Consider the following 6,687-nt stretch of genomic DNA (forward strand, 5'->3'; position numbering starts at 1 on the left):
AGCGCAAGTGGTAGAAGTGCCACTCAGCTCCACAAAAGGCTCGAATCCCGGGAGTTGGACTCGATGATCTCTGAGGTCCCTTCCAACCTGCACGAGACTATGATACTATGATATGATATGATACCTCTTCTGTAGGTGGTATTTCATTTTTTTTACTCTCAGGCCAGTCCATGATCACTTCTAGAATTCCAGGACGGCTGAGTTTTCCCATTCAAGCTCGTTAAGTAATTAATGAAATCCACTTACTCCAAGTGGTATCAGTAGCTTGCTGGGTGGAGGGAACCTGTCCTTTAAACATCCAGTTTATTACTGGCAAGCGAGGTGCTAGAAGAAGCTGAACCTCTGTCCCAACTATTTCAGAAGCAGCCCGAACCCCCTCATACACGGCTAAGATATCCTTCTCAGTTGGAGTGTAGCGCTCCTCATACCCTTTATATGCTTGTCATGGTTTTGTAATTTTGTAATTTTGCTATCAGCATTCCACATTATAGCATCATGTAAAGCATGGATACTTCTATTGACTGTGCAGTTCACAGAAGAAGACTACATATCCCAGAGAACAACACGGTTAGTGAGAAGTCACGGGGCCAGGACGCTATATAATCTTGTTCCCCAGCTGGAGTGTTTTTCTTCTTCTCTCGAACTTCTCGGAGAGTGGGAAGCGTTCCAGCCGTGTTGCCTAGAGTTAACAGTCGGCTTCTCGGTTTTCGGGGACTCTCTCTCTCTGTTTCGTTCGATTTGTTAGCTTCAATTATATTATATTCTGTTATCTTGTACTTCGATATTATATTTAGTAAAAGAAGTTTTTCCTCCTTAGATTGTTGCTGTTTTTATCCCATTCCCCTTTTCCCCCTCCTTTCCAGGCCCCGGGGGGCCCAACGGGGTGGCTTCCCCTGTCACGGGCATAGGTAAATCTAAGTAACCCGTGACAGATTTATTGGTGGAGAATGTGGGCATAGAGATTTTTAGCTTTTAGAACGACTCTCTCTTAGCTCCCAATGAGCATCGTTAGCTGTGTTACGGGAGTGTTATCTTTTTGTAGCTGCTCACTGAGAACGTGACCTTGAAATACCAGACGAATTGTCAACATCAAGGGCAGCTGCACATTCTCAGCATTGCTATCTAACTTTTGTATAGAAAACAAAGGGATTTCTTTCTCCCTTAGAGCAAAGCTAGCTAGCTCTGACTTTTACGGAGCCTGCCAGCTATGAATTCACTCTCCATCCCAGTTGCTCTGTTTAAGGGATTGAAAGCAATTATGATCTTCTCAAAGTATTGATCAACTATTAACACCATAATTTGTTGTTGTGGAATTGTGCAGGTATATGGCCTAATAAGGTGGATACTGATGGAGACACCTGCCTGGTACTTATATGAGATGTGGTATGGTCCGAATTTTGGCATCTACACCCCAGATGGAATTGTGAATCTTACAAACACTTGCATTGCAGATGGAATTGCGAATCTTACAAATACTTGCATCCCAGATGGAATAGGCAATTTTACAAACATCACCATGTTTAATTCAGTGTACAAGCTAAAAAAACCTGCTTTTTGTAGGCTGTACTCTCAGATTTCTGCATGCCTTTCAATAACTGAGATAGGGTTCATACTTGTATCCATGTTATCAATATTAATGAATGTATGTGTAATCCTATACATTCGTTCCATGCAAAAGTCTCCTCCTGAACAAGAGAATGATGACTGGCAGGAAATATGGAATGGTTTAGGAAATTCTTAGAAGCATGGGGACCTGCAGTGTCATGGGATTTCACTCTTGAACACCTAAGGGACCCTGAGAAATTAAGTGAGTATATGGGTCAGAGATCTAAGGAGGTAAACCTTATATGGTGTTTGGCTTATGCATACCGTGCTTTGTATCATACTGTTCTGGAGAGAGAGAGATTCCGATATGAGATTCAAGCCCAAGTTATCTCTGATCAGTCACAGGAGGCATCAGTAGCAATATCAGTCACCCCTGAGGAAGGCAAGAAATGGAAACGGGTGTCCATGCGTCTAGAACGAAAAGAAGGAGAAGCAGAGGGGGGCGCAGCAGAAGACCCAGGTGCCGGGCATGGAGCAGTACCGAAATAAGCAAAGGGAAAAACCAAGAGGCATGAAGAAGAGACTGATGAGGAGGAGGAAATCACTTATCGTCGACCTCTGAAGCTGACTGAAATCCAAGGCTCAAGAAAGGAGTTTACACGGCGCCAAGATGAAGGTATCCTTGCTTGGTTGCTTCGCTGCTGGGACAACGGGGCCAACAGCTTGTCTCTAGATGGTAATGAAGCTCGCCAAGTAGGAAGCCTTGCCTAAGATGCAGGTGTTGACAGAGGGATTAACAGATGTACGGATGGAGCTGCCACTCTCTAGTTGCGGCTGTTAGAAGCTGAGAGAGAAAGGTACCCCTACAGGAATGCTTTGAAGTTTAAAATTACTAGTTGGAATACCGTCCAAAATGGTATTCAGTACCTGAGGGAATTGGCCATGGTGGATATGTTGTACAACCCTGATCCAAGCGAACATGATCCGGAGAGAGTGAGGGCCGATCCTGACATGTGGCAGAAAATCACAAGTACAGCACCAGAGAGAATTGCAGTCATTGGTAACAGCATCTAGAGGATTCGAGGACAGATGGCCCCGAGTTTTTAAGCTGATTACAATGCTTCAAACCGTCGATCAGCAGCTCCCCCAACTGCGTGCCACGGTTTTTGCCATCTCACGGCTAGAAGACCGACTAGATGAAATGTACAAGAAATTGTTTCCATCAACTAATCGTAATGATCCATTAATAGTATCAGATACAACTGATGAATGTCAATCCTCGTACAGGCCACCAGGTCTAATGAAGGATCTGATCAAAGTATTCCAGTCCTACTCCTCACCTGTATCATCAAAAGTCTCAGCTGTTAAACGCACACGATCCCAGCTCGAGCAAGGAACAACAGTACGATTGCAACGTGTGTTTCCATGTGGCGCTACCTACGTGACCGTGGAGAAGACATGAGGAAGTGGCATGACCAGCCTACTTCTGTACTATGAGCACGGGTGAAAGAACTACTAGACAAACCAACCACCAGTGGAGTTGCTCCAGTCATCACAGGTAACCAATAGAGGGGCCCTGCCCTCCGTCAGGGGAGGGAAAGGGATAATAGAGTTTATTGGACTGTGTGGATTCGATGGCCTGGCACATCAGAACCACAGGAATATAAGGCGCTGGTGGATACCGGTGCACAGTGCACCCTAATGCCCTCCAGTCATGAAGGGACAGAATCAATCCATATTTCTGGAGTGACTGGGGTCTCTCAAGAATTGACTGTGCTGGAGGCTGAAATAAGCCTCACTGGCAAAGACTGGCAAAAACATCCTATTGTGACTGGCCCAGGGGCTCCATGTATACTGGGTATTGATTACCTCAGAAGGGGGCATTTCAAGGATCCTAAGGGGTATCGATGGGCCTTTGGGATAGCTGCTGTAGATATGGACAACATTAAGCAGCTGTCTGTTTTGCCTGGCCTGTCAGAGGACCCGTCTGTTGTGGGGCTGCTACGAGTAAAAGAGCAACAGGTACCGACTGCTACAAAGACAGTGCACAGACGGCAGGATCGCACCAACAGGGATTCCTTGCTCCCCATTCATGATTTGATTCGCCAGTTGGAGTATCAGGGAGTGATCAGTAAAACTCACCTTTTAACAGTCCCATATGGCCTGTGCTTAAAGGCAGTGGAGAATGGAGGCTGACAGTAGACTACCGTTGCTTGAATGAGGTCACACCCCCATTGAGCGCTGCTGTGCTGGACATGGTGGAATTCCAGTACGAGCTGGAGTCAAAAGCAGACAAATGGTATGCCACCATTGACATTGCCAATACCTTCTTCTCTGTTCCTTTGGCCGCAGAATGTAAGCCACAGTTTGCCTTCACCTGGAGGGGCATTCAGTATACTTGGAACCGTTTGCCCCAGGGGTGGAAACACAGCCCAAACATTTGCCATGGGTTGGTCCAAACTGTATTGGAACACGGAGGTGCTCCTGAACACCTGCAGTACATTGATGACATTGTTGTGTGGGGCGATACAGCAGAGGAAGTTTTCACAAAAGGAGAGCAGATAATCCAAATTCTTCTACAAGCTGGCTTTGCTATTAAGCGAAGCAAAGTAAAAGGACCTGCCCAGGAAATTCAATTCTTAGGTATAAAGTGGCAGGATGGACGTCGTCACATCCCAACAGATGTAATCGACAAAATCACTGCCATGTCTCCACCAACTAGCAAGAAAGAGACACAATCTTTCCTTGGTGTAGTGGGCTTTTGCAGGATGCACATTCCAAACTACAGCCTCATTGTAAGCCCCCTTTATCAGGTGACGTGGAAGAAGAATGATTTTGCATGGGGCCCTGAGCAGCAGCAGGCTTTTGAACAGATTAAACAAGAGATAGCCCGTGCTGTAGCCCTGGGGCCAGTAAGGACTGGACAGGATGTAAAGAACATCCTCTATACTGCTGCTGGAGAGAAAGGTCCCACTTGGAGTTTGTGGCAAAGAGCCTCAGGAGAGACCCAAGGCCGACCACTGGGATTTTGGAGTCGAGCATATAAGGGGCCTGAAGAGTGCTACACTCCAACTGAGAAGGAGATCTTAACTGCGTATGAGGGGGTTCGGGCTGCTTCCGAAGTAGTTGGGACTGAAACGCAGCTCCATTTGGCACCTCAACTGCCATTGCTGAACTGGATGTTCAAAAGACAGTTTCCCTCCACCCATCATGCTACCGATGTCACATGGAGCAAGTGGATTACGCTGATTACACAGCGAGCGCGAATGGGAAACCTCAATCGTCCAGGAATCCTAGAAGTGATCATGGACTGGCCTGAAGATAAAAAGTATGGAACATCACCAGCAGAAGAGGTGTCACGTGCTAAAGATGCCCCACCATACAACGAATTACCAGAAGATGAAAAGAAATATGCCCTATTCACTGACAGATCATGTCGCATTGTAGGGAAGCATCGCAAATGGAAAGCTGCTGTATGGAGCCCCACGCGACAGATTGCAGAGGCCACTGAAGGTAAAGGAGAATCAAGTCAGTTTGCAGAGTTAAATGCTGTCCAGCTGGCCTTAGATGTTGCTGAACGGGAGGGGTGGCCAATGCTGTATCTTTATACTGACTCATGGATGGTGGCAAATGCCTTATGGGGGTGGCTACAGCAGTGGGAACAAAATAACTGGCTACAGAGGAGTAAGCCTGTTTGGGCCGCTGAACTATGGAAGAACATTGCTGCCTGTACAAAGAATATGGTTGTAAAGGTGTGTCACGTAGATGCACATGTACCCAAAAGTCGGGCTACTGAAGAACAGCAAAACAACCATCAGGTAGATAAAGCTGCCAGAATTGAGGTGGCTCAAATCGACTTGGACTGGCAGAATAAGGGCGAATTATTCCTAGCTCGATGGGCTCATGAGACCTCAGGTCATCAAGGAAGAGACGCGACATATAAGTGGGCCAGAGACCGAGGGGTTGTGAAAGACAGACTGTTTTTCTTTTATTGTCTCAAAGTTTGCTTTCTTGAGGCCTTTCTGATTATAAGACTCTGACAGGCAACTGCTAACTATCCAGGAGGGTGAATGGTGGGTGTTATCGTGCCATCCCTGCTTAGGACTGCAAAGATAAGCAGGAACAAGACAAGCAGTCTTTTCCAGGAGTGCTGCCGGGAGGAGCAGACCCCTGCAGAAGGTGGTAAATCTTGTGTCTGGCAACAGAGACCTCCAACCCTTGCTGGCTTATCTGTGGGACAGGAATGTCAGAAAAGTTAGTTTAAAATCTTTTTACAAAGAAGCGTTTGTTAAGAAGAAGAAGAACCCCCACCGAAATGGGGGATAATAGACCCTCGCTAAACTTTGACTTTGGAGACAAACTTCCAAAGACACCTTTGACGGAGAATTCCCTGAGGGGAAAACTTTGTCGGAAGAACCCCGGGACCAGCTTGCTGCAGAGCTCCCTGGCTGTCTCCCATCCTCTGCGGTGATCAGACGAGTTCCTGAGATCAACGGACCTACTGTGTACCTCGCTGGATCCACGGTGGTGACTATATCTCTTTTGCTATCTGCAAAGACTCCTTGCTTATATTTCCTACTTTCCCTATCGCTTACCTTCCCTTCCCCATCTCCCTAAAAACGCCTAGGACTTTAATAAACTGGTTGGACCAACATTTGAACCGTTGCTTCTTAATCTCACGCCGGGTATACACATATCAAAGAACCTTGCCTCCCTCCTACAAATTGGAGCGAGACAGGGGTGGACTTAACCATGGACGCTATTGCGCAGATTATTCATGATTGTGAAACATGCGCCATAATTAAACAAGCCAAAAGGATGAAACCTTTTTGGGGGGAAGTGCGATGGCAAAAGTAAAAATATGGGGAGGCGTAGCAGGTTGATTATATCACCTTGCCACGATCTCGCAGTGGTAAGTGTTATGTACTCACCATGGTAGAGGCAACCACTGGGTGGCTTAAAACATACGCAGTACCCCATGCTACTGCTCGAAACATCATATTGGGTCTTGAGAGACAAGTTCTATGGTGACATGGCACTCCGGAAAGAACTGAATCTGATAATGGGACTCATTTCAAAAATTCTCTTGTAACCACTTGGGCCAAAGATCATGGCATTGAGTGGATTTACCATATTCCTTAC

Source organism: Coturnix japonica, chromosome W, assembly GCF_054131305.1.
Source record: "Coturnix japonica strain WE chromosome W, WE-NBRP24, whole genome shotgun sequence".
NCBI classification, from domain to species: domain Eukaryota; kingdom Metazoa; phylum Chordata; class Aves; order Galliformes; family Phasianidae; genus Coturnix; species Coturnix japonica.